Source organism: Myotis myotis, unplaced genomic scaffold, assembly GCF_014108235.1.
Source record: "Myotis myotis isolate mMyoMyo1 unplaced genomic scaffold, mMyoMyo1.p scaffold_m19_p_15, whole genome shotgun sequence".
NCBI lineage: Eukaryota > Metazoa > Chordata > Mammalia > Chiroptera > Vespertilionidae > Myotis > Myotis myotis.
In genome coordinates, this window is record NW_023416319.1 from 44,446,446 (window position 1) to 44,467,505 (window position 21,060).

At 38.0% G+C, this 21,060-nt stretch overlaps 1 protein-coding gene and 1 long non-coding RNA gene across 4 annotated transcripts in view; both read left to right on the plus strand.

The window, feature by feature from the left end:
- The window catches only part of ADK (adenosine kinase), a 489,964-nt gene that overhangs the window by 346,807 nt on the left and 122,097 nt on the right, over nt 1-21,060 (plus strand). The gene's annotated exons all lie outside the window — the stretch shown is intronic.
- LOC118670170 lies at nt 1,111-6,365 on the plus strand. Its single transcript, XR_004972245.1, has 3 exons — nt 1,111-1,441; nt 4,389-4,485; nt 6,260-6,365. It is a non-coding gene; the product is annotated as an uncharacterized LOC118670170 (long non-coding RNA).

A 21,060-nucleotide genomic window follows, 5' to 3' on the forward strand; every position in this document is an offset into this window, starting at 1 on the left:
ATGGACATCACCCTCCTGATACTGTTCATATAGTCCTTTCCATTTTCTCTTTCTTTGCTATAAGCAGTAAGAGAAGTCTATAATATAGACAGATCTGTTTTCAGAGATGATACATAACCCCTCCAAAGAAATAAAAATAAAAACTATGGCACTCTTATAAAATTCTGGCATATTTGTATTATCTGCTGAGGATAACGAAATTTCACTTATTTCGGGTCAATGGCATCATCGGATTGCTGCTTACCTCATGGATTCAACTTTCTTCTTAGGATCTTTCTGATATACTTTACTTATTGAGAGAGAGAGAGAGAGAGAGAGAGAGAGGGAGAGAGAGAGGGAGAGGGGAGAGAGAGAGGGAGAGAGGGAGGGGGAGAGGGAGGGGGAGAGTCAGTGCAATATTGTAAAGATGTGCTGCGGGAAGGATTCTGAGCCAAAGGCTCTTTAACTATGTGCTTTGCATCTCCCTTACTTTCTACTTAACTCTCTCTCTCTTTCCCTCTTTTTCTCTTCTGATCCTCACCAACATACCCTTTCTCTCTTACTCCCTTCATGTCCCCCCCCACCCCTTACCAACTACATTGTCTCTCTAAAGATGAAAGGTTTTTAAATCATCCCCAAATTACCAACCATGATTGCTAAAAAGCCCTATAATTTGAAATGGTTTAAATTGCTAGGGAGATAATCCTGTGTTATGCAATAATGCCTTTTCACATTATTTAGTATTTCAATTAATCTTTTTTTTATTTATTTGATTGTTTCAGTTACTGTGCTACAAATTTGTGACTATTTTAGTATAATTTGTCTAGTCTGACATGATATAAAAGTAATGAGTTAATATTTGAAGTTCTTTAATGCACTTAAAAATGTTCTTAATATTGAAATTATTTTATGAATTCGACTAAAACCTGTACATTTACATGATCCTGGAAGGAGCTTCGGTCTATATTTAGAAAATCTGTTTTTTGACTCAGCTCAATTTTTTTCTGTGCTTTTCATCTTTGACATTAGGAGGAAAATTGGCAACATTTATGTAGGTTCTGTAGATTAGTTAATAGTATTTATCAATAAGTAATTTCTTAGCTTTGTTGATTCTACAATAGTTATATAAAATGTCCACATTTGGAAAACTCCTAATGTTCTTTTTCTGATCCAGATCCAATGCAGTTATCCTTCTGCCTTAGTTTCTTTAATCAGGAACAATTCCTCAGTTTTTCTGTGTCTTTTATGATTAGACACTTTTGAAGAGTACTGGTCATTTATTTTGTAGAATGTCCTTCAATGTAGAATTGACTGATATTTCCTCATAATTAATGTTGTGTTGGCAGGAATATTTATAAAAGCTGTTGTGTCTTTCCTCATATATCAAGATTTCAATTTACTGGTGATATTATTAACTTTGATCACTGGGTTGAGATGTTGACCCAGTTCGTGCACTTTAAAGGTACTATCTTTTCCTTTGTAATTTAATTAATAAGTATCCTGTGGGGAAATACAAGGGAATGTAATAATTTTGTTCTTTCATTATATTTTTACCCATACTTTTAGCATGTATTGATGATTCTTGCCTCCAATAATTAATGTGGTATTTGCCAAATGGCGATTTTTCTATTTCCATAATTTCTGCTGTGTTTATTAACTGGTATTCTCTTCGAGGAAGAGCTGGCTCTGGCTCACATTCCTTTATTTTCATTAGCACAAATTAGCAGCAAACTGTATATCTTATATCCCCTTCTTTGTAACATGAACTGTGGCACTATAGGTTCTGTTTGCACCTTAGGTTTTTTTTCTTCTTAAGTATATCTTGGAAATCATTCCACAAAAGCTCATAGAAATCTTCATTTTTTTATATCTGCATTGTACCCCATTGTGTGAATGTAATATAGTTTATTCAATCACTCTCTTATATATGGACATTTAAGTTGTTTCCAGTTATCACCTTTCCTGAGTTTGTAGAATATCATGAAGTATGGCATCGGGGCTTATTCACTTACATTGGTCCTGGTTTCAACTATGGACAGTAGATTTCCAAATTTTTATCATTTCCACTCAGCCTCTTAAGAGTTAATAGTATAGATGCATATTAATGCTTTGTCTGTATGCTAGACGTAGTACTCTTTAGTATGATATGGTTATTAAAGTCATGGGACCTCTGATCTGTTAGCCAATTAAGCTGTGTGGCAATGACAAGTCCATTTAACTTGTCTAGCCCTAAATTTTCTCATCTGAAAAGTGGTAATAGGCATACTCTGGTTTGTCAGTATTAAGTAAAATATAAAACTTTTATATTTTATAAAATATATGATTTCAGAATATGATTTCAGAAACACAAAGGCTATATAAAAACAAAGCAGTGATATGATTACTCCAATTTTTATTTACTTTTCTCTGTTATAATGCAAAGGAAGTAAAATAGAATCTATATGATCTTGAGCACAGACATAAATATAAAAGAATAAATGTTCTTCACAATTTTCATAATACCCAAATTGTGTGCTTTGGTAAACTAGTCAATATAAAAACAAAATTATTGGGTGATAGATTTTTAAAAGAATATAACTGAAATTTTATTTTAGCTTTTTCCTTTTAGTTTAAGGTACTGTCTTAGAGATTTAGTGTGCTTTAATTTGACAATTTATTTATAGTACATATATGTTGTCAGGCACGGTGCTCTGCACTAGGTATCCTAAAGTTGCTGAGAATGTTAACTTTGCTTTTATATAGTCAGTTACTTATCACAACCTCTTTCCTCTCAACTTTTTCCAGAATAGGAATCTCTAATGTGTTTTCACATATGGAGTTCAGATCCAGACTGGGTATCTCAGCTAATGTGAATAATTTTAAGGGCCTCAATTTTGTGATAACTTTGTACTAATTTAATAAACCCAAGGACTTTGGTTTCTACCAAAAGCATTTTCTCAGCCCTCTTCTTCTCTGGCTTCAATACATAGTGTAGAGAAGGAAGACCAAGGGACTTGAGCTCCCTATTATCAAATTTTGCTACCTAAGAAACAGAAGACTTAAATCTATCTCCTTTTTCTGTATTCAAGAGCTGATCAAAATTTATTTTTAATCCCTTATTCTTGCAAGGGTATTCTAATGTTCATTTAGCAGTATGACTGCTCATAGGATTTGCGTTATTTTCAAGGCCAAATATAGATGGTGTTCCCATTCTAGTTTTATTGCTAAAGCACTATTCCTTTTGAGCTATAATGAGTAATTAATATTGAAGCAATGTATGATTTCAGTAATTGACCTGAACAAAATTATTAAACGGAGACATTGGTTAATAGAGTGGATAATAATCATAGTTATTTATTCAAATTAAGATATAATTTTTAATTTGATAATTAGAATTACTTTATTACAGCACCAAGCCAACTTGGATTGATAGTTTTTAGAAAATTAATTCCTTACAACATGAGGAAATATACATTCTCTTTCTCTCAGCATAGTATTAATTCAGAAATGACCTCTTCAGTTCCTACCTCTTCTAGGAGGGATATTCTGAATTCAGAATTCCATTTACTTCATAAATAAACTTCACATTTTTTATGCTGAAGTCAGTATTTATATTTCTTATGTGAAACCCAGAAAAGTACCACAAGGAATACCACAAAATTAACAAAACTTTTTCTCATTGTTGGGGACATTTAGACAGCTACAAAATGGGTAAAAAAGATGGAAACCTAAGCAGTGTTATCAAAACTAAATGGTACTTGGTGCTATTTTTTAAATAACAAATGGAAGTGGAAGAATTATGAGACTGGGTTGTGTTTAAAAATGTGATTTTAATGTGTTAATTTACTGTGCAGCAAGTGCATGGGAAAGCCTTTTCTAGAAATATTCTCACCTCTGTTTCTTTAGGTACTCTCACTTAGATATATATGAGCTAAGCTCAGGATTTTCACTTATTTTCCTTTTTTCTTTTAACAATCAGGTAAATACCCCTAAGTTGTCACTGATTTCATTATCAAATTCCCTATAACTCTCTGTGTAGTAGGTAATGTGAGATAGGTTGCTCAGAACTAGATGAATTTCAAGTTAAAGCCTTTAAAAATTACCTGTATTATAAGATGATAGAATGTCTTCAATAAAAAGGTAGAAAAGTAGAAGGGTAGATGGACAAACTGATTTGATTACTTACCTATGGTACCTCTAAATCTTAGGAAAGTAACTAAAAATGTATTTAGTCTTTAATTCAGTGGTTTTTAACCGTTTTTTATCTCATGGCACATATAAACTAATTACTAAAATCCTGTGGCACACCAAAAAATATATTTTTGTCAGTCTGACAAAAAAAAAAAATAGGTATGATTTTGATTGATTAAAAAAAAAACACAGGAATAAAACAACATAATAGTAATTATCTATTCCTTCTTGTTCCAAAGTGACTTTTAAAAAAATCAGGAGCCTATTCTTATATATAAAGATTTCTGTTACCAAGAATTAACCAATCAGAGACAACCTTATTATGCGACGTGACCAGTAAGCTGCAACTTTTTTTTATATAATCTATATATTTATGGTTCAAGACAGGACATTCACACCAGACAGCTATGTGTTGTTTGTTGTCATTTTTTTATTTGGCAGTCTAGGGAGAAAGAAGTCAGTGCCCCTGACTAAAGAGTTATTGCATGTTTTAAAAGTTCTTGAAGCACACCAGTTGAAAATTATTGTTCTAATTTATTTTATAATGATCATTTAATAAAATGTTAAAAATAATTTATCTTGGAGGTTTATAAGATCTCTATAAATATGGGACATCAAAATAGATAATTTGACAGATTAATGAGTTGTGGATTATGTACTTCAAAGTACCTTTAAGTGATTTAAAAATTTGTGCAGCTATAATAATAATGCATGCTCATTGTAGAAAATGAAAAATAAACACCAAAGAAAACATTAAAATCAACATATTTTGTTTTCTCGCAATTTTTTTCTGTACAGTTTTAACTCTTTATTTTGAAATGATTTCCAACTTAGAGAAGAGGCATAAGAACAGTATAATTAAATTTCTTCCCTATGCTTTGAGCTCTCTCTCTCTCTTTCTTTCTCTCCTCCCCCTTCCTTCTTCCCTTCCTCCCTCCCTTCCATATATATGCCTAACCATAGTACATATTCAAATTTTTCTAGTTCTCTCAAGAATGTACTTTCTAGCCCAGGACAGTGTGGCTTAGTTGGTTAAGCATCGTCCACATGCCTGGGTTGCACCTGGGTTGTGAGCTCAATTCCCAGTGGGAGGCATGCAGAAGGCAGCCAATCAATGTTTCTCTCTCTCTAAAAAATCATTAAAAAAACATCTTTTAAAAAGAAAAAAAAGAATGTCCTTCCTAACTATTTTGTTTTCCTACTCCAAGGTCCAATCCAGGATCATACATTGTCTTTTCTTGTCATAGCTCTGATTTCCTTTCATCTGCAACAGTTCCTTGGTCTTTCTCTTTCATGAAATGGCATTTTTAAAGAACATAGCTAACTGTTCTATATATGTAAAGTTTTAATTAATTGAAATTATTTCTATTATTATAATTTTATATCCTTTTTCCCCACTCACTATTATATTTTTAGCATTTTCTAGTGTCATTAATTTGTCTTCCAATTATCATTTTGGGTGGCTATATAACATCATTCATTTTCATTATTCTTCTATTGTTTAATTTTTTTACTCTTTCTAATTTTTTCAGTATTACAATTGCAGTTGGGCAAACCATCTTTGTAAATAAATCTTCATTTTAATTTTAATTTCTGAATCCATATACCAAGTATTTGCTAAGTGCTTACAACATGGAGCAACAAAAATCCTGCTGAAGACAGCCTTGGCCAGGTTGCTTAATGATTAGAGCTTCATCCCCATATGCCAAGGTTGTGGATTCAGTCCCCGGTCAAGGCACATACAAGAATCAACCAATGAATGCATAAATAAGTAGAAAACAAATCAATGTTTCTCTCTCTCTCTCTCTCTCTCTCTCTCTCTCTCTACCTTTCTCTAAAAAAAAATCAAATAAAAAATATTTAAATTCTACTGAAGAAAATAATTGTCGATCTCTAATTCTGAATATAATTTATAATGGAAATTTGGAAAATGGAAAATACCAGATAATGAGATTGACAATTTTAACAAATAGAAATACAGGATATCCATTTAAATTTGAATATTAGATGGGACATGTAGTATTCATATTCTAAAAATTATTCATTGCATATCTGAAATTCAAGTTTAACTGGGCATCTTATCTTGTATTTTATCTGGCAATCCCACCAGATTGAGTGTTCAGGATAACATGGGAAAGGTGATGCAAAGGAGTAAAAAAGATGTCTTACACAGAAGGAATGGCTTCATTATGCCACTGAAGTAGGAATGAGCCTAGTTTGTGTGAGTATGCTCCATAAGGATAAAGACTTTGTTTCTTATTTGCTGCTATGTCCCCAACCCCTTAAACATTGCCTATTACTACATATGTAGACACTCAGTAATTATATTCTAAATAAATAAATGAATTTGAATTATGAATAAAACCAGGCCTTTTGGAACAAATGTTACCTGTTATAACTAAGTAGATAAATATCAAATTTCCGTGAGCCCGGAAAACTTGGCAGACAATTTGGACTTTCTGCCTTCCTTTTTATTCATTTATTTCATAATAATTCATTGTGTCTACTGTGTGTCAGATGTTGAGGATACTTTAGTGAAAAAGAGCAGACATGGCCCCTACCCTCATGAATTTTAGTGTCTAGTGACAGACATTATTTAATTAAGACAGTCATTAATTTATCATAACAAACAGGTGAATAATACTATAAAGAGAAAGTACTTTGTCCTGAAATCATATAAAAATCTATAATAATAAAAGTGTAATATGCTAATTAGACTGGACAGCTGAACGACTTTCTGGATGTCCTTCTGGACAAAGCCGCTGCGGCGGGGGCCAAGGCAGAGGCGGTTAGGGGGGATCGGGCAGACAGGTGAGCAGTTGGGGCCAATCAAACAGGCAGGCAGGCAGAGGTGGTTAGGGGCAATCAGGCAAGCAGGCAGAGTGGTTAGGGGCGATCAGGTAGGCAGACAGGTGAATACTTAGGAACCAGCGGTCCTGGATTGCGAGAGGAATGTCCGACTGCCAGTTTAGGCCCGATCCCTGCAGACAACCCCCAAGGGGTTCTGGATTGTGAGGGGGTGCAGGCTGGGCCGAGGAACCCCCCATATAGTGAGAGTATAATCTTCATAACTAGACTATATGAGGATGGGGTTATGTTGTGTCTTGAGGGATAGATCCAATTTCCTCCATGAAGTCTTCATTCATTCACCAATTTTCCTCTGTGTTTATAGAACACTTGTTTCTTATACAGCATTGGTTTTTTATTTTTTACTAGAGGCCTGGTGGATGAATTTGCGTATGGGTGGGGTCCAGCTGGCCCACCACGATCGGGCCAGGCCAGCCAAGGGGAGGGGATGTGGGAGGTTCCTGGCCAGTCCCGCCCCCAATCGGGGGGGCATTCATGGTCAGGGCTGGCCCAGGAGAAGGGCCAGCCGGGGGGAGGGGTTGTGGGTGGTTGGCCAACCAGCCCTGCCCCCTGGTTGAACTCCTGGTCAAGGGGACAATTTGCATATTAGCCTTTTATTATACAGGATGTGGGTGATTTTGTTTATGTAATAGATTATATATTGTTTGAGAAAGGAGAGATTAGGGTAGGTGTTTAGATTTCCTTTTCTCCCCTGTAGTTTCATGGATATAACAGGTATAAATAATTTATATGTTGACTCATTGAGATTATAATGGAGCTTTTGATAGCTGTAAAAATGCCATGTACATTTAAGAGACTGTTTCTGGATTCTTTGAGCATCTTGAAGAAGTTTATGATGTGTAGTTGTTATTCTTAGTTTATAGACCTTGAGTGGCTATTTTAGGTCAAGGATAAATGTCCAGTGATTTGCAGTCAGCAAGCTTTGATAATCATTGTCACACATTAACTTCAGTCAGGAGTGGCTTTGGAATCTGCCCTCAATTATTGAAAATCTGACTACTACTTACACCTCACTGCCTTCCTTCTAGTTCATGATGCTGTTGCCACTTGCCTGGTTTATTGCAGTAGCTTCATAATTGCTCTTCCCCCTGGCGTTGCCCCTTTGCAGCAACAAGATATTGGAGATACTAGAGGTTTTTGAGCTGTAGTGGTAACATTACTAGATCCGTGCTTTGGTGGCTACCTTGTGTGTATTAGATTTGAATAGGGGCATAGTAAATGTGGGTTGACTTGTTGTAATAGCTAGTAGAGAATCAGGATAGTCCAGCAATCAGTTCTTAAAGACTCTAACTGCCCTTCCCTGCAGGCCTGATCACCCCTAACTGCCTCTGCCTGCCTGATCACCCCTAACTGCCCTCCCCTGCCTGCCTGAACTCTCTCCCAACTGCCCTCCTCTGCCGGCCAATTTCGTTCTGATTGGTCAGTTTCTATGCCAGTCAGCGTCTCTGGGCCTATCAATGGGGCCTGATCAGAAAGGCAGGGCTGATCAGCAGCCCTGGTGGAGGCCTAGTGAGAAACGGAGGCACGGCTGTTGGCCAGGCCGGGAGAGAAAGAGAGGCAAGTTCTGATCAATGGCTGCCACAGAGGCTACAGATCAGACCCTGCCTCTCTCTCTGCAGGCCTCTCTCTGGGCCAGATTTGCAGCCCCCTAGGCAGTCAGTGGTGGGTCGGGGTGCCCGCAGCGGACCCAGTCAGTGCTGGGCCACTACGGCAACCCAGCATTGACTTCCAGTTCGGTCGAGCCTGGTCGTAATGGTCGTTATGACTCTGGCTCTTTATTATGTAGATATAGATTATTGTTATTTTCTATGAAAGTTATTTTCAATCTTATCTCATGGCACACACAAACTAGTTGCTAAAATTCTGCGACACACCAGAACATGTATTTTTTTGCCGATCTGACAAAAAGTAGGTACAATTTTTATTTATTCACACTGGACAGCAGTTGTTGTGTTGACTGTTGTCATTTTTTTTTATTTGACAACCTAAGGGAAAAGAGATCAGTGCCCCTGATTAAATAGTCAGGTATTGCATGTTTTAAAAATTCTTTCGGCACACAGGTTGAAAATCGCTGCTCTATGAAATAACTGAGACCATGGGATGAAAGACACTACTCATTTGTTGTCTTGAATGGAGTAGGAATTATGCGGAGTGAAGATTTATTAACCTCATTTTTAAAAAATAGAAGGCATAGAATTTCATTCTAATAAGTGCAGGCAACAAGGAAATTTAAGTTTCTGCAGCTCCAGGACAGCAATTACTTACATATTGACAACTATACATGTTTTACATGCCTGTTTGCTCTCCTGTTCACTACTGAAATGTAGTTACCATAGCAATGAACACATCACATGGTTCCTGTGCTAGTTCTAAAATAGAGAACAGCAATATGCCATATGAGCTGTGCTTATTTTTTACATAAAGACTGCATATACATCTTGAGGCTATTTCATACCCTTCTCGGTGCAGATAGCTAATCATTGATTTAGAAAATCTTCAAAGTAAAAAGCAATTGGCAGGAGTATATTTCAAGTCCCAAGCCTCTCATGTACTATATTGTGTGCATTCTTTGCCACTGAGCTAAAAGAACAGCTTCACTAGCTTTGACCAGCAGGGACTCTGCTATTGTATATTTAACCAGATATCTTCTATTGGAAAATCAGTACCACTCAGGAGATTTGGCAAGAGGGCATATATAGCATTCATTAAAACATTTTCTCAGTCTATCGACTGATTCTTAACCAATCTTAGTTTTTCTCCAACTGTCTTCTACGTATCAACTTAAACATATATAGTAGTCTGCTTTAGAATTTGAGTAGAGAGGATGCCAGGCACAGCTGGAGGGATGCTGTTAGTTCCTTTTAGAACCATTATTGCTCTGTAAGATTTAAGTGTAGGTTGCACAGCAGTGTATCTATAGAAAAGGACTTCAAATTTCTGTGACTGGTGCTGTCGGTCCCTACTTCTGCTCCACCTTGCATTCTTTAGAGTATGTCGTAGACTGTGAGACCACAAGAAATAAAATAGGAGCTCAGTCAGTCCAAGTGCTATGACATATTAGAGAATGGTGCTACTCTATAACTACTAACATGTATAAAATAAGAAAAATAAACTTCAGTTTGAGCTGCCAGCTACACTACACCTATTGTCACTGGAGCTACAGATTAAAATATCTAAGTATTAACTATAGCATAGAAATAGCTATGCTGTAGATCAGGGGTGGGGAACCTTTTTTTGCCAAGTGCCATTTAGATATTTATACCAACATTTGCTTAACATAATTCACTTAATATAAATTTATGTTGCTATGAAAAAAACTCCTGGATTTATAGAGTTTCGAGTCCTGCCTGCGGTTGCCTTGGCTGGCAGGGTCAGACCAAATGATTTCCCACCCCTGCTATAGATAGTGGAGGAACCCTGTGCTTCATTTTCCTCATTACCTTCTGTTCTTAATTCAAGTTTATAAGAGGAGAAGCATAAGTCTTCTAATACAAATTAGTAAATTTAAGACACTAAATAAGTATAGATAGATAGATAGATAGATAGATAGATAGATAATTGACTGGCTACTACTCATGGACTTACATGTTGACTTACAATATTTGTGTTTGCCTTTTCATGCCCTTTAGAATTTGGAAACCACGTACTATGGTATTACAAAGTAGAACAAATGACTAGAGATGCTATTGCTATCTTGTACTTAAACCTAATTTCTTTTTTCTTGGTCATTGCTTTAAAATTGGACATTACAAAAATAGATAATGCAGGAAAAAAATCCTATATAATAAAAGTGTAATATGCAAATCGACCAAACGGCAAAATGACCGGTCACTATGACACGCACTGACCACCAGGGGGCAGACGCTCAATGCAAGAACTGCCCCCTGATGGTCAGTATGCTGCCATGAGGGGAGCTCCACTCAGCCAGAATCCCTGAGCCAGGCTCACGGCTGGCGAGCGCAGTGGCAGTGGCAGTGGCAGGCACCTCTCCTGCTTCTGTGGCAGCACTAAGGCTGTCCGACTACCAGTTTAGACCTGCTCCCAGCTCGGGGGAGCAGGCCTAAGCTGTCAGTCTGACATCCCCAAGGTCTCCTGTGCAAGAGGGCACAGGCTGGGCTGAGGGACCATCCCCCCCACTCCCAAGTGCATAATTTTCGTGTACCGGGCCTCTAGTTCTTCCATAATCCCACCATATCTCAGAGTGAGATTACCATTATTATTAGTTTTGGATATGTCCTTCTAGATTATTTTTTATTGTAAGAAGTATTTAAAATATAAATGTTAATAAGATCATATTATAATTCTATTTTGCAGCTTTTTACCTAACAAAATACCTAGATCACTATTCCTGTTAGTCCAGATTCGTTTTCCTTTTGTTTTATAATAGTTGTGTTATTGTATATTTACACCATAGTTCATTCTCCTACTGAGGGCTATTGTGTTTTCTTCTTTTGTTCTTGTAATAAATAGTGCTATGGTCAATATATGTCTGTGTACTTCTGTGCACATTTTCTATAAACTCAATTTCTAGAAGTAGAGCTGCTGATTCTTAGGAAATGAATATTTTAAGTTTTGATAAATTTTGCCAGTTGCTCTCCCAGGCATTTCTATCAAGTCTTATTCCCAATGTAAATGTTTTTATTCTTTGCCAAAATGATACATTTTAAATATCTCATTGTTTTAATTTGCATTTCTAGATTTATTGTGGAAGTTCACATGTTTACAAACCATTTGTATTTTTTTTTAATATTTTATTGATTTTCCACAGAGAGGAAGGGAGAGAGACAGAGAGCTAGAAACATCGATGAGAGAGAAACATCGATCAGCCACCTCCTGCATATCTCCCACTGGGGATATGCCCGCAACCCAGGTACATGCCCTTGACCGGAATCGAACCTGGGACCCTTCAGTCCGCAGGCCAACGCTCTATCCACTGAGCAAAACCGGTTTCGGCACCATTTGTATTTTTATTTTCTGGTTTTTTTTCTTAATTTTTTGTCCATTTTTGGGGGAGGGGGCAGCGGGGGCGGGGGTGGTTCTGGTTTTTTTCTACTATGTCTTATGGGGTTTTTTGTTTGTTTGTTTGTTTATAGGGAAATAAATCCCTGACTGACTTTTTAAAAAATAGTTTTTGTTTTTCAATTACAATTGACATACAATATTATATTAGTTTCAGGTTTACAACTCAGTGATTAGACATTTATATACCTTACTTATCAAGTGATCACCTAATAAGTCTAGTACCCATCTGGGACCATACATAATTATTACAGTATTATTGACTACATTCCCTATGACTGTTTTGTAACTACCAATTTGTGCTTCATAATCCCTTCACCTTTTTCACCCAGTCCCCCAAACCCCTTCCCATCTGGCAATTGTCAAAATGTTCTCTGAATCTATGAGTCTGTTTCTATTTTTGTTTGTTTATTTATTTTGTTCTTTAGATTCCATATGTAAGTGAAATCATGTGATATTTGTCTTTCTCTGTCTGACTTATTTCACTCAGTACAATACCTTCTAGAACAGCCGTGGGCAAACTACGGCCCGCGGGCCAGATCCGGCCTGTTCGGCTGTTCTATCCAGCCCGCGGAGCCGAAAGAGCGGAGGGTTCTCTTGCTCTCCCCTCCGCTCCTTCACCAGCAGCAGTTTTAGCATGTATTAGTTCACACAAACACTCCATCTATGCTTTTGTTCCAGCCCTCCGGTCCAGTTTAAGAACCCATTGTGGCCCTCGAGTCAAAAAGTTTGCCCACTCCTGTTCTAGAACCATTCTTATTGTCACCATTGGCAAGATTTCATTCTTTCTTATGACCAAGTAATTTTTTATTATATATATACTAGAGGCCCAGTGCACAAAAATTTGTGCACTCGGGGGGAGGAGGGGTCCCTCAGCCCGGCCTGTGCCCTCTTGCAGTCTGGGACCCCTCGGGAGATAATGACCTGCTGGCTTAGGCCTGCTCCCGGGTGGCAGAGGGCAGGCCCAATCCCTAGGGGCAGCCCCTGGTTGGGCTCAGAGCAGGGCCGATTGGGGAGTTGTGGCGCCGCCCCCTGTCATGCACAGAGCAGGGCGGATCGGGAGATTGCGATGCCACCCTCAGTCACGCTCAGGGTAGGGCCAATTGGGGGGTTGGGGCACTGCCCCCTGTCACACTCAAGGCAGGGTCGATGGGGAGATTGTGGTGCCACCCCCTCTCACTCACAGAGCAGGGCCAATCAGGGGTTCGGGGCGCTGCCCCCATCACGCACAGAGCAGGGTCCATCAGGGGGGTTGCGGCGCCACCCTCTGTCATGCACAGAGCAGGGCCAATCAGGGGGTTGGGGCGCCACACCCTGTCACACACAGAGCCGCAGGGCGATCAAGGGTTTGGGGAGCTCTCCCCTATCAGGCACAGAGCAAGGGCTGATCAGGGGGTTGGGCGCCTTCCCCTGTCACGAACAGAGCAGGGTGGATAGGGAGGTTGTGGCCCCGCCCCCTGTCACACACAGAGCCGCAGGGCGATCAGGGGGTTTGGGTACTGCCCTCTGTCACACTCAGGGCAGGGCTGATGGGGAGGTTATGGCTCTACCCCGTCACACAAAGAGCAGGGCCCATGGGGGGGGGGGGGGAGTTGGGGCGATGCACCCTGTCACACACACAGCCGCAGGGCGATCAGGAGGTTGGGGAGCTCCCCCCTATCAGGCACAGAGCAGGGCTGATCAGGGGGTTGGGGCGCCTTCCTGTCACCAACAGAGCAGGGCTGATAGGGAGGTTGTGGCCCTGCCCCCTGTCACACACAGAGCCGCAGGGCGATCAGGGGGTTTGGGCTCTGCCCTCTGTCACACTGATCCCATTGCCGGGAGGCCTCGCGGCTCCACTGATCCCAGTGCTGGGAGGCATATTACCCTTTTACTATGTAGGATAGAGGCCTGGTGCATGGGTGGGGCTGGCTGGTTTGCCCTGAAGGGTGTCCTGGATCAGGGTGGGGGTCCCCACTGGGGTGCCTGGCCAGTCTGGGTGAGGGGCTGAGGGCTGTTTTCAGGCTGGGACTGAAGCTCCCAACCGCTCCTTTTTTTCCTTTTTTTTTTTATTCTGGGCCAGCTTTAGCTCTGACTCCAGCTCTGAGGCCTCTGCTGCTGAAAGCAGGTATCTGGTTTGTTTGTGTTCTATAATTGAAACACTGTATCAACTCCAGCTCTGAGATCCCGGCTTGCTGAAAGCAGGTTTCTGGGGTTTTGTTAAGCTTCTATATTTGTAACTATGTTTCAAACTGCAAGCACAGAGGCCGGCTAGGCAGGCGGGGAATGCTGGTTTCCTCCATCACTGAAGCAAGCAAGCCTCATGTTAGTTTCAAGCTGCCTGGCTGCCGGCCACCATCTTGGCTGGCAGTTAATTTGCATATCGCCCTGATTAGTCAATGGGAAGGGTAGCAGATGTACGCTAATTACCATGTTCCTCTTTTATTAGATAGGATATTACACCACATCTTTATTATCCATTCATTTATTGCTGGACACATAGGTTGCTTCCATATCTTGGATATATGAGAGGAACTGAATTGTCTGGCTTCAGGGTGACGGCTGGGTGCAGCTTTCTCTGCCAGCACAGAGGCTGATGCTGAGCCCTCCCCCCACAGAGCAGCAGGCAAGCACCATATCTGAATCTCCATCGACCTGGCTAACATTGCAGCCCTGCGTTGGTGATTCCCTGAGACCCAGCTCCACCCAGTTTTCAGGCCCACCCAAGCCACTTCCAGAATATACTGTCTGCTACATGATGGGTCACCTGCATGTACAATCTAAGAATGTAATAATATTTGCAACATTGGTTTCAGACCAAATTCTCTAGAATGGTTAGCAGTTACTAGTTTGAATATTGCCATAAAGTAAAAGCAACATGTAAAAAGCTACATGTAGCAAACAAGAAATTTGTCCTTTCCTGAAATTTAGTCTTTTATGTATCTTTATATTTACTATTGATTTTGTGGGAAATATATGGATATCTTTCCAAGTTATGGTATTATTATGAAAAACATAGCTACTAGAATTTCATATAGAACAGAAAAAATTCCTATCGATAAAAGCCAAATCACAATTTTCCTCATTAGGGTGTCCCAAAAAAATGTATACATACACTTTGAATAATTATAAAGGCAGTGTTTATTAAAATACATTTCATTTTCAAAATTGAGCTATCAGCTGTTAAAGTGTGTATACATTTGGCGGATCACCCTGTATATACTATTCTACAAATTATCAAATCAACAACTACTCACTGGTTACTTGTTTTATTGCTAAGCTCTTAGAAGAAAAAGAGAGAGTGCTAGAATGGTGTGTGTTTTTTTAAAGTACAAATTACTAGTATATCTTCAAAGAGCTTGAGATCTAGCTTGGAATATATGGCATGAGTACATGAACAATTGAAAAATAAAATTAATGATAGTTACTTAATGATGTATAAAGACTCCCTCCCAAAACCAAAACAAAACAGAACAAAAAAGTGTCAGTCGCTTCTGTAGCGGTATCATCTGCTAAGGAAATGTTACTGGTAGGGAAGCTTTGGCTGTAATCATTTCTAGAGTGTTAAATGAAGAAATCATTTATTAGAAAACTGAATGTGGCCAGTTTACAAGTAGGCAGAATAACTGGTCACCTGAGAGTTTGTGAATTTGTCTGCTGGAATATACTTATTTTCTTATTTATTTATTCCACTGTTTTTGCTAGTTATTTCTTTTTGTTGAAGCTTATTAAAGTAGAATCACCTTCTGGAAATTTTAGCATACTAAATGTTGTCAAATATTAATACACGGTGTGAATAAGCTCCAGATCCTTTCCTCACCTCAGCTTTGGATGGGGAAGGAAAGAGAAAGCGAGGACACAGAGTCTGAGGTCAAGGGAGAAGGTGACCAGTATGAATGTGGGGATAGGGCATCAAAGGTAACCTTTGTACACCGCAAAGTTTCATCTGAATATAGACTTTATCTGCCTAATACACATGTGCCTACTCCTCACACCCACTCATTTCACTGAAATTGATGGAAACAGTTAACATATTTTAAGATGTTCACTGTTTATAACTTACATAACATCATATAAAGTTAAACACAGAAGCAAAACCAAGGAATTGGCTTATATGGTTCAGTCAGGAGGAGATGATCATGAGCAGGCTAAATTCTAGAGGTATAAGCTGTAGAGTCTCTCAGCTCAGAGAAAGCCTAAGCTCTCTTTTCGAGGGCTCACCTAATTAAATCAGGCCCACCCTGGATAATATCCCTTTCGATTACTTTAGAGTCAACTGGTCAGGGACTCTAATTACATCTGCAAATTTCCATCGCTGCAGCAACTAGGTTAGTACGTGATTGAATAACTGGGGAAAAGAGTTCATCCCACAATCACTAGGGTAAACAACCAATAGTCCACAGCGTAGGCATTGTGTTAGATGATTTCCCCAGCTGTAGGCTACTGTAAGTGTTCTGAACATGTTTAAGGTAGGCTAAGCTGTGATGTCATGTATATTTTACTTAAAATATTTTCAATTTACATTGGGTTTATCTGGACAAGGTTTATCTACCAAATTTTTCTGGATAACTAGCCAAGTTGACATTAAATAAATAAATAAATAGATAGATAGATAGATAGATAGATAGATAGATAGATAGATAGATAGGGACTGGGTGAAAAAGGCAAAGGGATTAAGAAGTACAAATTGGTAGTTACAGAATAGTCACAGAGATATAAATTACAGCATATGGAATATAGTCAGTAATATCATAATGTATGGGGTAAGGTGGGTACTTGAAATATTGGGGGACCACGCTATAAAGTATATTTATCTAAGCACTATGCTGTACATCTGAAACTGATACAGAATAATATTGAATGTAAATTGAAAAACTAAAAAAAACATCATAGCCATTTAGAAATAATTTAAAGTTATTCCTTTCTTAACTCTAATTCACAGAAAAATACTTTCCCCTACAAGTGGTAACCCCACAAATCATTTTCAGTTAATATAATCATATTCCAGTAACCTAGTCACACTCAGAAAATAAGGTTTGTCACTGGTCGTAAAATAGGGTTTAGAACTAGAAGGGTCTCCTTAAGAGGCCATCTGAATCTGTCCCTTCATTTTATAGGTCCAAAATCTGAAGACCAGAAGGTTGTGAAGTTTATTTTTGTTTGTTTTTTATGTAGTAAAAGAAAAGCTCTCAATTAGGAATGCATTTTTATTGACTTAGTCTTTCACCTGAGGCCCTATAAGTTTTATCTAAGAATGTAGGAAGAAAGCTAAAAGTACTCCATTTTTAGTTCAATTAAACTAGTTGCCACTTTATACTGCTATTATATATGAGAGATCCGGCTATGTAGAAATGTTTCTATATCCAAAAAATACTTAAGATATAAAACTAAAAATCTGGATATTTAATGAACTTTGAAGAGCTGGCTTTATGAGAATGAATTTTGTCCTCCTTGGGGGGTTCAAAACATGTTCTAAGAGGTCTCATAAGGATTAGTGACACAGTTTTACTATTTCTCCATTGCCTTGCCTCCCAACTTTACCTTGTAATTTTTTCATAATGGATCCCTAGAGTTTACGCTCTGGTATGGGGTAGAGTTAGATTTAAGTGAAATTTGGTTGTGAGGTTTTTGTGCTTAATTATTTATACTTGGTGCTTGTGAGAATTTGCACAACCTTCTCTCCAGTAAAGGTCCCTAAAAACTGTTTATTACTTAAATGCCAAGCACTTCTCTTGATACAATGGTGAGCAACATTGTCTAGTAGGAAAGTGAGAGAGGGAAACACCATCCTTAATTGTGGGAAGTGTAAGGATAGTATTTATATTTTTTTTCTTTATGGCCCCTCGCCTGGCACATAGTAGATGCTAATAAGTGCTTTTTGAATAAAGAAGGCAGATCTGTTACTTTTAAAGAAATGTGGGCTTTTAAAAATATATGTCAGTAGGACACTTGGTACAGAACTAGGTTAACTGGGACATGCAGAAAAGCAGTGAAAGATTCTGATTTGGGGATGGATTCGGGGACTTGAGTATATTGGAATGAGTGTAAATATACTTTCACTGATTAGCGTTTGTTTGTTTGTTTGTTTGTTTTGTTTTGTTTATAGATAACCTTATTTTCCTTGTTCCTCACCTTTAACCTCTGTTTGAAATTAGTGCATCAGTTTGGAATTGCCAGTGACCAAGTGAATATGGCAGATCTATAAAAGAATAGAGAAAATGAGGTCCTTATTATGTTGTTGCATCACTAATTCAAACTTTCAGCTACATGCCAGAATATAAATTAGACCCCTTATCAAATGTGGCACATAAAGTTTTAGGATCCTTTTTAGTATAGTGCATGTGTTTTCAATAAATGCCTGCTTTGGCAAGAAATTAAGTCAGAGTTCTTTGTGTCAAGTACACTTGCATTATATTTTATGCTTTCTAACTTTAAAACTGTCTTTGTGAACCAGGTCAAGGGAAAATTAAATTTGGTTTCTGGGTATGGTTTTACATTTAAGAAATATCTTTTTTTGTTGTTGCTGTTATGTTGTAGGTATTTGTTTTATTTTGTTTTTTCCCTAACACAATTCAGAATCCATACTGTCCTATTTTCCGTCTTTAAAACCATTGAACTCTTTTTCCTACCCACTTAAGCTCTTTGCACATGGTCTTTCTTCTGCCTTGACCTATATTTACCCTATTATTTATATTACTCACTCAGCTAACTCTTAATCATTAAGTCTCAACTTAATATCATTGTCTCGGAGGTTCCTTCTTTATCCACATCACCAAATTTCAGTAAGATCCTTCTTAGTCTTTTCTGTATTGCCAATATCTAACATAGTCCCTGGAACATAGTAGGTGCTTGGTAAGAGAAAGGATAGTGTAATATATTGAGCACTTAGTATGTTCTAGTCACTATAAAATGCCCTCAGAGAACTTTTTTAAGTCTAATTTTCAAATGGCCATGTTATTTTGTAAATGGTTTCATAGTTTCACTTTAAGGGAGAAATTAGCAATTTTGAATTAAATAAGCATGAAAGATATAAGAATATACATTTATTTATATAAATGTATGTATACATATATCTGTGTGTGGCAAGTTGCAAAGTGAAGTGAATATTTTACTGTGGTTGCTTTCAAGAAATCTTGAAAGCCACTATAACAGCATAATAATTTCCTAACAAGTATGTCTAGAAAACAACCTGTTTCACTTATTGACTTCTCCCAGCATCTCTCTGCTGTCTACATCTTTGACTTTTAACAGTTCTTTGCTTAGAGTCAAAAGCCAGAATCTCAGAAATCTCCCAGAAAGACCATTTAAATTTAATGAGCCCATCAAGATTCAGAGGAAAGCCACTTGAAAAAAGAAAACATTGTACAGATGGTCCCCAACTTATGGTGATTTGACTTATGATTTTTTGACTTTATGATGGTACAAAAGCAGTATGCATTCGGTAGAAACCATACTTTGAATTTTGATTTTTTTTCCTGGGTTAGTGATATGCTGTGGGATATATTCTCTTGGGGTGTTGGGCAGCAGCAGCAAGTCACAGCTCACAGGCAGCCATGCGATCACAAGGCTAAACAACCAATACTCCACAGCAAGCATGTCAAACTCAAAGGCTAACATGGGCCAAATAAACAAGGTTTAAGTTTATGTGGACCGCAAAAAAACACAAGCTTCAATTTTCATAGAAACGTAGGTTTATTTCGAAAAGTATAATATAAAATAGAACAAGAGCAATGATAAAATTAATGTTTTCTTACATATTGTTATATTGGCTGGGCCGCAAAAATATTCATTGTGGGCCACATGCGGCCCATGGGCCGTGAGTTTGACATGCTTTCTCTACAGTGTAGTTATTGTGTTAGATGATTTTGCCCAACTGTAGGCTAATGTAAGTATTCTGAGCACGTTTAAGGTAGGCTAGGCTAAGCTATGATGTTTGGTGGTATAGGTTGATTAAATTTATTTTCTTTAAAAAAATGTCTCCATGGGTGACATTTGGATAATAAATTTATATAGGTTTCAAGTGTACAATTCCATAATACATCATTTGTATACCGCATTGTGTACCCACCGCCCAAAGTCTCACATCTCTCTCTTTGTCACCATATATTTAACACCCTTTACCCTTTGCTACCTTCTCTACCCCCCTTTCTCTCTGGTAACACCCATACTGCTGTCTGTGTCTATGAGTGTTTGTTTGTTTGTCTTGTTTGTTCATTTGTTCCTTTCAGTTTTATATCCCACATATGAATGAAATCATATAGTTCTTGACTGTTTACATCTGACTTATTTCATTTCGCACGATATTCTCAAGAGCCATCCATGTTGTCACAAATGGCAGTATTCCATCTTTTCTTATAGCTACGGTAAGTACTATTCTATTGCATATATGTATATCACATTTTCTTATCCAGTCATCTACCAAAGACATTTCAGTTGTTTCCTTGTCTTGGCCACTGTGAATAACGCTGCAATTAACATAGAGATACGAATATCTTTACAAATAAATGTTTTCAGTTTTGGGGGGTAGATACCCAGAAGTAAAAGTCCAGGACCAGATGGCTTCACTATGAATTCTATCAAACATTCAAAGAAGATTTAATGTCTTTCCTTCTCAAACTCTTCCAGTAAACTGAAGAAGAAACAATACTTTTAACATTTTATGAGATCACATTACCCTAATACCAAAACCTGATAAGGATAGCACAAAAAAAGAAAACTCTGATGAATACAAATGCAAAAATCCTAAACAAAATGCATTTTCAACACTTAAATATCTTCAACTAATGATGGCTTATCTGGATGTTACCCCATTGTAAGTTGAGGAGCATTTTGGGCAACAGCAGCAAGTCACAGCTCACAGGCAGCCATGCGATTACAAGGCTAAACAACCAATACTCTACAGCAAGCATGTCAAAATCAAAGGCTAACATGGGCCAAATTTTCAAAACCTGAATTTTCAAAACCTGAAAACCTTCTCAAACCCAGGAAAACTAGTAGTATTTCGTCTATTCTCTTTGATAGCCCTGGTGCCCCAGTCCTGTGATT